The 10,474-nt window shown below is 38.7% G+C and overlaps 1 pseudogene; it reads left to right on the plus strand.

Annotated features, from left to right (window-relative positions):
• Positions 1-6,056: 6,056 nt before the first annotated feature.
• LOC143645054 (WD repeat-containing protein 72 pseudogene) lies at positions 6,057-10,024 on the plus strand (annotated as a pseudogene).
• The last annotated feature ends 450 nt before the right edge of the window (positions 10,025-10,474 follow it).

A 10,474-nucleotide genomic window follows, 5' to 3' on the forward strand; every position in this document is an offset into this window, starting at 1 on the left:
GAGAGGTGGGTAGCAAAAGGAGTATAAACGTCAGGGGCCTGCACTGCATAGGCTTTGGAAACTAACAAAGTATAAAAAGTTAGCAAGGGACAGCAGGAACCAAGAATGATATCTGCACAGAAGTGAGACTGATATCCCAAACTAGGACAGCCTCTTGTCCTTTTACAATGAGATGCAATGATCACAGGCCCAGGAATACACAGTCTGCTTGATCAGACATTCCATTTTATCTGACCATAGGATCACAAGATCCCTATTGCATACTGATTAGAATTAACCCATATGTGTCTTCCATGTCCACACAAATTTTAATTTTAATTTTCCACCATGCTCTTCCAGACCTCGGCAATCATGGTGGAAGTCATCAAAGCAGCTCCTAATACATTTTCACCCTTCCTCTGCTATTAAAGGTACAGTAAAACAAATGTCCCAAACCACATTCTTCATTACATTCTTCCTACCTCATTCTTCCTTAGTACTAGAACCTCTAAACTATTATATAATATTATATAATACAAAAAAGTAAATCTGTGTGGTAGATTCACTAACATGAATCTTCTCTTTGAAAGCATTGTACTTCAATTTTTTTTAAACTTGCCTGCAATTAAAACATGACTTCCCCCAAGCAGTATTTACACACACCCTCCCAAGAATACAGTTGCTGTATGTTACAGGTTTGACCTATATTGAACTTAAGATTTTTGATTTAAGTCATTCCAAATCACAGCCCTGGAACTTTTTCAAGAAGTCAAGAGTAGAAGCTTCTTTTTGCTGCATCAACACAGGAGGAAAAGTGAGTCCCTCTTGGTTTTAATAATTCACTGCTTGGTGTTATCTATGTCCATAAGACCACAGTCCTGGGTATTGAGCATGAACTCAACAACATCACAGACACATGAATAAATCATCTTCTACTCTCAGTCCAGGAGGCAGTTACTGATCATAAGCTGTGATCTTTCCCCTCCCAACTTTTTGAGTATTTCAAAAATAGCTCCCCTTAGGGGAATTGGAGAATCAAGTACTTTTCTTTTGTCCTTTCACCAATGGAAGCAGCCAATACCTTACAAAAGATGACTTCTGATAGAAGAAACATCAGCATTTGCTGTGACTGCCTGTAAATTTATCTGGTATCTTAGCCCGGAAGCTGGGAGACAAAAGGGGTAATTCACCATCCCTTGACCACCAAGGCCATTCTGCTCCATAAGAATCAGGCTCTGGATTACAGCACTGGAATGTTGCTCAGTTAAGAATCAGAACACGTGATCCCTGTGGATCAGACGTGAAGAATACATGCCCTGGGACAGAAATTCTCCACACATTCAGTTACTCATTTTGGATACTTCACTGAAAACATGATTCTAGTCCCAGCAACTACTGGCTGTGTGATCACTGGGAGAGTGCTAATGTCTCCCAGGACCTCAGTATCTTCAATGGTCAGGCATCAATGATTGGCCGCCCAACAAACATTTCCAATCCCCTTCACTCTTAATTACCTCCCACTCAGAGGCTGCAAAAGTTGAATTCTCCTTTTCCTAGGAGGAAAGTACTCTCTCACAACCCCAGATACCTTCTTGTTTCTTCTTTTAGACTTTTTCATGAGAGATGTGATGATTAGAATTAAAGCAGACATCTTGCAACCATAAGGAAAGGCACTGCCATATACAGAGGTAGCACAGGAGAAAGAGTGATGGAACCTGGAACTTTGGGGATATCACTGAGTCACTGAACTAACTTAGACTCTAACCTCCTCCAGATTACTTGTTTAGTAAACTACACATTTCCTTATGGTATACGACCCTATTGGTAGATTTGCTGATACCTACAGCCAAAATCGACCTACTAATACATCTATAAAACATGAGGGTTGGACTTAAATCTCAGTGGTTCTTTCCAACAGTAAAATTTCTGAGGTAAATTTCAGTTCTGTCATTAACACCCTCAATATCTATTCCTTTGCTGAATAAATGTAACCGCAGTTGCCAAGGGCGATTCTTCAAAATAATAAACTAATAAAATCTATGTTGCTTTCTTGTGTAAGAAGGTGGAACTTCTAACTCACCAATGGCAGAGCATGGCTTTGGCAGAGCAGTGCACATGCATTTACACTGAGCTGCCATACACCCTGGCACAAGATGGGATCTACTGGTAAAAAGAAGGGACACTGGTCCATGGCAATAGTAAAATAAGTAAACATCTATTGGGATACAACTTGAGGAACACTAATAAAAGCCTCTAAATCCAGGTAGCTCTCCTGTCCCCAGGAGTTCTTACCAGATTATAACCATTTCTGTTGCCAAATCATGTTGAAACCCCCTAAAAAAAGTGATACACAAGCCTGTGAATGTTCAGACCCTGAAGAAATAGAAGGCAGAGTAGATGGATTTTGGAAATCATTACGTATAGTAAAAATACCACAGACTTTAGAAATACAAGGCAACGTATTAATTGCGCTCTGTCAATTTGTCTGCAAATCTTTAATAATTCATTTGAGAAAGTTTGGGACTCCAAGACAATAGAGTAGAGAGATCCAGGACACATTCCTACTGTAAAAACAGCTTAGTAGACAGGCAGAAACTGAATCAGCAGTACTGGGGCTCTGGAGAACAGGGGAGTACTGTAAAGCATCCAGGAAAGAGCCGGGTGGGGAGGCTGAGAAGCTACAGCAAAAACTGGGAGTGAATCGCTCCCACAGCAGTGCCCAGGACCCATCCCCCAACCTTGAGGATTGCCTCAGATACAGTCGATGGCTGGCTGCCACAGACAGAGATGGATGTGGAGGTCTTCACCCCTGGGAATTGTGGATGGGGGGGGGGGGGGCACATACACAGTCAAGTGCCTAATGTGGCACCTAGTTGTCAAGAGTGGGCTGCTGGATTCCAACTCTGAATCACGGTTCTAGCCTGCCTGGAACAAGGGTCTCTGAGGCCATGTTACAGCAACGACTGGTGGAGTTTGAAAAAAATATACTCCCTCTTTAGGGCTGCAGGAAAAGGTTTGCTGAAGAATGCCATCACTGGTAAAGCCAGGAAAGTGCAGCTCCAGGGAGACCAAAAAAAAAAAAAAAACGCTTTTCAGAATCTTCCCTGTCCCTCTCCCCAGAGCCCTTTGGCACTGCTCTGTACTCCATTCATGGGTCCCAGACCATGAAGTGATCAGTTAAACATGGGCAATTGTAAAGGTGTACAATAAGTTAAACCCATGTGTCAAAGAAGAGACTTAACACAAAGTTAATCAACAATACAACCCTAAGTAAGAGATAGAAACCGATCATCATAGTAAACACATTAAGATAATCATATGCCTAGACATCAACAAAAAAAATTACAAGCCATACCAAGAAACAGGAACTATGGCTCAGTCAAAGAAACAAATTAAAAACGTGGAGGAGACAAAGAATTTGGAGCTAATCAAAGATGGTCAAACAAATCTCTTAAACTGATTCAAGGAAATGAAGGAAAATAGGGCTAAAAAAAAAATAAAGGACAGTAAGAAGACACTGAGGGAGTATAAAGAAGGATTTGAAAGTATAAACAAAATGTAAAGAAATTATGGGGATAAAGACAATAGAACACATTAAAAATACACTAGAGGCATACAATAACAAATTTGAACAGGTAGAAGAAAGAATAAACAAATTAGAAGACAGAACTATTAAAATCTTATAACACGGACACCAGAAGGCAAAGCTATAGATATTTTTAAAATATTTAAAGAAAAAAAATTTCAGCCTAGAATTCGTCACCCAGCACAACTGTTCTTCAAAAATGAGGTGGATACCATGGTGATCAGTGTGTTCACTGGCAGCTTTCTGTTCTATCTTACCAATCAAGTTCTTAGTGTTCAGAATATTCTGCTGATGGTATATAACCTCAGCTTTGCAGAATAGCTTATATTTACTTTTGTACTGCAAGTACAGTTGTCAGTTACTGTGGCCCCCAGCTTAAAACACTCTCTTTGCACCTCATTGCTCTTAGGTTAAAGCCAAATTTTAACATGGCCCCCTCTGCTCTGCAGGGTCTGGCTTTACCTCCTCTCAGCATCATCTCATGCCCCTCTCTCTTGCTCTCTGCCTTGGGTAATGTTCCTCAATGGTGCAGTGCCCCCTCCAGCCATAGGGTCTCCGCACAGGTCACCCCTTTGCCTAGACTGCTATTCACTCCCTACTCCCTCTAATTCTTCCCCCACTGGTTTTGCACCAGTCATTTGCTGAGATCCATTTACTGCCTCTCTCCTGCTCTGCTCAATATATAGGGGAATAACCCATGCAAACTTAATTTTCCAGGGTACCTTTTCAGTTGGTATCTAGCTATGTTTGGACAAAAGAAACAACTGGCAAGGAATTAGAGGGCAGGAGGGAAGGAGAAGCCTGTATATACTCTCCACCCCTTGTAAAACATATCCAGCATTGCCTGTATCACTTTGATGTTTCCAGTATCTGTAGACAGCTCCTTCCTAATTTTCCCAACTCTCATACCAGTCCTAGTGCCAGGCTCTGCACTATATCTTCTTTTTGGCCCCGTGATGGTTTGAAGCTGTGTGTACCCCAGAAATGATCATATTCCTTTAATACATTCCTGTGGGTATAGACCTATTAAAGGTGGGAGCTTTTGATTAGGTTATTTAAATTGAGGCGTGAACATTAAAAATCAATAAATGTAAGATTTGACAATTTGTATGACACAACCCACAAGTTTTAGAAGAAAATAGCCTGTATGGCAATAATATTGACTTAAATATTCAAAGAAAGTGCTCTTTACCAGCAAAAAAATAATTGAGATGTAACCCATTTCATTCAAGATGGGTATTAATCCTCTTGATGGTATCCTTTGTAAAAGGATAAAACACAGAAAAAAGCCCCACAGAATCTAAGAGAGAAAGAAGCTAAAAGAGAGAAATGTGCAGAAGCTCAGAGAAGAAGCCACCATAGCCAGAATCTGGAAGCATGGAAACCCAGGACAGTAGGATAAGCAGATGTTACCATGTGCCTTGCTATCTGACAGAGGAGCCCAAGCTCAGAGGACTGATGACGCCTTAATTTAGACATTTTCATGACCTTAGAACTGTGAACTTATAAGCAAATGAATCCCCATTGTTGAAAAAAAAAATGAGGGAAAATTTTAAATATTCACAAATAAAACAGAATCTGAAAGAGTTCATTAACAGGAGACCTACCCTACAAGCAAAACTAAAGGGAGTTCTGCACGTGAAAGGAAAAGCAGGAGAGGGAGACTTAGAGGAGACTGTAGAAATGAAGATCATCAGTAAGGGTAACTAAAGTAAAGAAAGAGAGAAATAAGATAGGACATACAAAAACCAAAGGATGAAATGGCTGAAGTAAGCACTGCCTTTACAGTAATAACACTGAATTTTAATGAATTAAACATTCCAATCAAAAGACACAGATTGGAAGGATGGAAAAAATACAATTCATCTATATGCTGTCCACATAAATCTCACCTTAGACCCATGGACAAAAACAGGTTGAAAGTAAGAGACTGGAAAAAGATATTCCATACAAACAGTAACTAGAAAAACCGGGGTAGCTAGGCCAATATAAAATAAGACTTCAAATACAAAACCATTATAAGAGAAAAGGACATTATACATTAATAAAAGAGGCAACCACCAAGAAGAAATAACATCTATAAATATTTATGCACCTAACCATGGTGTCCTAAAGTACATGAGGCAAGCTAGCAAAACTGAAAGAACAAACAGACACCTCTACAGTAATAGCTGGAGACCTCAATACACCACTCTCATCAAAAGACAGAACATCTAGACAGAGGACAAAGAAGGAAACAGAGAACTTGAATAATATCATGAATGAACTAGACCTATCAGCTCTGTATATGCCTGATATACAGACAGCAGGATATACATTCCTCTCAAGTGCTCATGGATGATTCTTTAGGACAGACCACAGATTGGGTCACAAAAGCAGTAATGCATAGGGGAGGGTCATCTTCAACTCCAGTCATATGTCCACAAAGGAAACACTAAAATAGTCATTGTTTGTATTCACATAGCAGCCATTGAGGTTTTCCACTGACACCATGGCTTCTGTGCCAGTAACGGCATAGGAACTTTTGCCAAGACTGGAGCTATTAGTGCTCATGTTAAGCCACCCCCAGAGCATTAAATAGTCATTTCCCTCTGAAGTAGGAGGGGACACATGAGTGTAGAGAACAGGAGCCAGAGGTAAACTTCCTCTTTCTTTATGCTAATTCCTCATCATGGAAGGAGTGATAGAGACAGAAAACAGCCCAGCTCCTGAGTCCATACCTGCTGCTCTCTCTGTAAGTAGGCAGGTTTGTTAACCTCGATGCCTTCCTCTGCGAATGCCAGCTCAGACCACCCCAACTCCTCTCTTGCTCTGTTAGCTATATATGTTTACAGAACGGAACTGGGGTTTTAGAGGAACTGTCTGTCCTGTTAGAGAATTCATTTATGAAACAGCCTGGCTAAATGCAACAAATCACAGGATAATACATTTGCTCTGACCATAATGGAATGAAGCTGAAAATCAGTAACAGGAGGAGAGCTGGAAAATTTACAAATATATGGAAAATAACAACACATTCTTAAGCAATCAGTGGGTCAAAGAAGAAATTGCAAGAGAAATCAGTAAATATCATGAGAAGAATGAAAACAAGAACACAACATATCAAAACTTATGAGACGCCATGAAGGTAGTGCTGAGAGAGTATTTTATAGCCCTAAATGCCTACATTGAAAAAGAAGAAAGAGCAAAAAGCAAAGACTAAACTGTAAATCCGGAGGAACTAAAAGAACAGCAAACAAATCCCAAAGCATGCAAAGGAAAGAAATAAAGATTAGAACAGAAAAAAAATAAATAAATGAATAAAACTGAGAATAAAAAACAATAGAAAAAAGTTTAAAAACAAAAAACAATAGAGAGGTTCAGTGGCAGAGTTTTTGCCTGCCATGCCAGAGACACAAGTTCGATTCCTAATGCCTGTCCATGCAAAAAAAAAATAAAAAATGCAAATACAAAAAAACAATAGAGAGAATCAACAAAACCAAAAGTTAGCTTTTGAGAAGATCAATAAAACTGCCAAATCCTTAGATGACTTGACAAAGAAACAAAGAGAGAAGATGCAAATATATGAAATCAGAAATGAGACTGGAGACATTACTACTGACCCCAAAGAAATAAAAAGATCATAAGAGGATACTATGAACAACTATAGCCAACATATTAGAAAACTTAGAAGAAACTGACAATGTCCTAGAAACACAAGAAACACAATGACTCTAGAAGAAATAGAAGACCTCAACACCAAATCACAAATAAAAAGATTAAATCATTAATCAAAAACATCTTCAAAAATAAAAGCCCAGGACCAGATGTTTTCACAAGTGAATTCTACCACTCATTCCTGAAAGAATGAATACCAATCACATGCAAACTCTTCCAAAATACTGAAGATGAGAGGACACTAGCTAACTCATCTATGAAGCCAATATTATCTTACTAACAAATCCAGATACTATCAAAAATGAACATTGCAGACCAACCTCTCTAATGAATTTAGATGTAAAACTTTTCAACAAAACACTTGCAAATTGAATCCAACAGCAAAATAAAAGAATGATTCACCATGATCAAGAGGTTTTATCCCAGGTATACAAAGGTGGTTCAATGCAAGAAGATCAATTAATGTAATACATGACATTAATAAACTGAAGAGAAAAGCCACATGATCACCTTAACTGACACACAAAAAAGGCATCTGACATAATCCAGCATCCTTTCTTGATAAAAACCCTTCAAAAGATAGGAATAGAAGAAAAATTCTTCAACAAGATAAAAGGCATATATGAAAAACCCACAGCTCATATTGTATTCAGTGTTTTTAAAAGACAGAAAGCTTACCCTCTAAGTTTGGGAACAAGACAGGATGCTCACTGTCACCCTTTTATTCAATATTGTTCAAGAAGTTCCAGCCAGAACAGTTAGCCATCTGTTCTAATTTGCTAGCTGCCCGAAAGCAATATACGAGAAATGGAATGGCTTTTAAAAGGGGGGAATTTATTAAGCTGCAAGTTTACAGTTCTAAGGTCATAAAAATGTCCCAATTAAAGCAAGTCTATAAAAATGTCCAAACTAAGGCACCAGCAAGAGGTTACCTTCACTTAAGAAAGGCCGATGAAGTTCAGGGTCTCTCTCTCAACTGGAAAGGCACATGGTGAACATGGCAATGTCTGCTAGCTTTCTCTCCAGGCCTCTTGCTTCATGAAGCTCTCCAAAGGGCATTTTCCTTCTTCATCTCCAAAGGTCTCTGGCTAGTGGACTCTGTGGCTCTCTGGCTGTTTGTCCTGTGGCTCTCTCATTGTTCTTTAATCCTAATCAATCTTGTGGGAGCAACTATTTCTTTTAATCCCTATTCAGTACTGTATGGCGGAAATTTGATTAGGTTATCTTCATAGAGATGTGACTCACCCAATTGTGGATATTAACCTCAGATAAGAGGGAGATGTGACTCCACACATTCCAAGTGAGTCTTGATTATTTTACTGGAATCCTTTAATCCAGCTTCTAAAGTCTGAGCCTGTACTTCCAGTTGCCTCAGAGCCGCATAAATACAAAAATGTAGAGCAGAGACCCTCTAGCTCCTGCCAACTTGGGCCAATACCTTGTTCTGGTCCACAAGTAGAGTATTCAAATAAAGTTGTTGATGCCAAATCTTTCTCAGGACCTTTTAATATTTTGCCTGTGAAAACAAAATGGAGTGATGTGGACTTTCACATTCTTTTATTTGATCTGAGAAAATCCTGTTGACCCTTTGCTGCCAACTCCACTCAGCGATGAAGACCCATCCAATTCATTCTATGGAAGCGAAAGAGCCAGGAGCACAGTAGAGAAGAAGATACTCACACTAAAAATAAGTAAAACTGCATGCAGTTCTCTCTCAGCAGAGGCATAAGCCAAGTCTTTTAGTGAAAGCCTGGTCCAAGGAGATAATACCAACATATTCTTAGAAGAAAATGATGGCATTAAAAGACAGAAGAAAATGAAGAACTCCAAAAAGACTATATCCTAAGCCATCAATGAAAATTGATACCAACCTCACAATAGATACTAAATTACTCATATCTTTTTTTTGCCGTGGGGAGTAAAGAATGAGATAATCTCTATATTAAACATCTTAATATTTTAAAGCTTCAAGGTCTTATTTCTTTAGGACTTGCTTCAAATGAAGATCAGTTCTCAGTGCTTCTTCCTGGCTGGGATTTATGCAATGCTGACATGAAGAAAGACTATTCAGCAGTGAATTTATTTTCCAGAAAAGTTTTGGACTTGTCAAATAAATACACAGCCACTCTTTCAAGCCAGGTTGGCATTCTGGGAGGACTTAAAAATAACTGTGATGCTCTGCAAGAGTCAAATACTGTAGTTTATTCATTGAGCAGAATATTTTTAGTTAATCAGTTGGTTAACAAGCCTTTAGAATTGGCCTGTGGAATTGACAGGACTTTCAAAATGCAATCTGTACATAATAAGGGAAAAAGTCCTGGGAACAATATTTTGAATATTTCAAATTTCTGTGGTTACTTAAGAAATGGTAAGGCTGAATTTCATATGCCTAAGGCTGACCTTTCACTTTTGAAGCTAATTTCCTGTTGGAGAGACCCGTCTATGCAGGTAACTGAAGCAATACAAGCTGTCCTCTTGGCAGAAGTTCAACAGCACATGAAGACCTTGAGAAAGATTCCAATCAACAGTCAGCCAATGTCCACAGTAGAGAATTGTGACTGTCAGATGATATAGATCCTGCCAAAGAAGGAATGGGCCAAACAGCTAGAGTTATAGCACATTACAAATGTGCGTCTGCAAACTCGAGTCAGTCTGGTCAAGCATGACAGCAGCTCAAACTCAGCAAACTTCCAAGATGCTGAGACCATCCCTGACAGATATATCTTAGAAGAGTCCAAGAGTCCAGGTGAGACAAAACATCATTCATGGATAGCAATGTTGCACTCCTGCAAGGTGTGCTAAATGGAATCTCATCTGTAAGAATTGGGGAAACCCAAAACATGCCATTTGTTTATCATTGAATATAAGTATTGTTATTAGTTAAGTATTAGGCTGCAATGAATTTGTTAATACTTTAGCCAGAGTGTATTGAAATGATAATTACTGATTAAAATTACTCAAATTCACTTAAATCATTGTCTAAATCACTTTATATTCTCATTTCTAACTTTTCTGTTAATATTTCCAACGAGGAATGCCAGCCTTCAGATATCAATGTACTACTTTTTTAGACTTTCTCCCATCTTTTCAGTTCTTTAATTATGTAATAAACAACATTAAAGCCAAAAAAAAAAAAGATTGATTAGGATTAAAACATAGCTTTTTTAGGGTACATAAATCCTTTTAAACTGGCACAGCATCCAAATCAGCAACCAAATGGAAAAGGAATCCAAATCAAAAAAGAAGAAGTAA

The sequence above is a fragment of the Tamandua tetradactyla genome, chromosome 8, assembly GCF_023851605.1.
Source record: "Tamandua tetradactyla isolate mTamTet1 chromosome 8, mTamTet1.pri, whole genome shotgun sequence".
In the NCBI taxonomy this organism is placed as follows: domain Eukaryota; kingdom Metazoa; phylum Chordata; class Mammalia; order Pilosa; family Myrmecophagidae; genus Tamandua; species Tamandua tetradactyla.